Source organism: Nanorana parkeri, unplaced genomic scaffold (assembly GCF_000935625.1).
Source record: "Nanorana parkeri isolate BGI_ZX_2015 unplaced genomic scaffold, ASM93562v1 scaffold588, whole genome shotgun sequence".
Classification (NCBI taxonomy): domain Eukaryota; kingdom Metazoa; phylum Chordata; class Amphibia; order Anura; family Dicroglossidae; genus Nanorana; species Nanorana parkeri.
In genome coordinates, this window is record NW_017306856.1 from 298,553 (window position 1) to 299,295 (window position 743).

General features: G+C 55.7%; 1 protein-coding gene across 3 annotated transcripts in view; it reads right to left on the minus strand.

Annotated features, from left to right (window-relative positions):
* PLEC (plectin) overlaps positions 1-743 on the minus strand; it is a 225,016-nt gene that overhangs the window by 124,414 nt on the left and 99,859 nt on the right. The gene's annotated exons all lie outside the window — the stretch shown is intronic.

The window sequence follows — 743 nt, forward strand, 5'->3', positions numbered from 1 at the left end:
AGAAGGACCTAGATTGGCGGTCAGTGGGAGAAGGACCCTAGATTGGTGGTCAGTGGGAGAAGGACCCTAGATTGGTGGTCAGTGGAAGAAGGACCCTAGATTGGTGGTCAGTGGAAGAAGGACCCTAGATTGGTGGTCAGTGGAAGAAGGACCTAGATTGGCGGTCAGTGGGAGAAGGACCCTAGATTGGTGGTCAGTGGGAGAAGGACCTAGATTGGCGGTCAGTGGGAGAAGGACCTAGATTGGCGGTCAGTGGGAGGACACTAGATTGGTGGTCAGTGGGAGAAGGACCCTAGATTGGTGGTCAGTGGGGGAAGGACCCCCTCACACCGGTGGTCAGTGTCGTAGATTGGTGGTCAGTAGGAGAAGGACCCTAGATTGGTGGTCAGTGGGAGAAGGACCCTAGATTGGGGTCAGTGAGAGAAGGACCTAGATTTGCGGTCGGTGGGAGAAGGACCCTAGATTGGTGGTCGGTGGGAGAAGGACCTAGATTGGCGGTCAGTGGGAGGACCCTAGATTGGTGGTCAGTGGGAGAAGGACCCTAGATTGGTGGTCAGTGGGGGAAGGACCCCCTCAAACCGGTGGTCAGTGTCGTGTCCTCGTACATTGATGGCCAGGCAGGAGCCCAACCCCCCAATGCCCCCACTGCTCTAGGACCCCCCAGAAACCTCTGGAGGAACCGTGGATGAGAAGTCCTCCTATAAACCTGTCACTGGAGACATTCTACAAGAAAGTGGAACTTT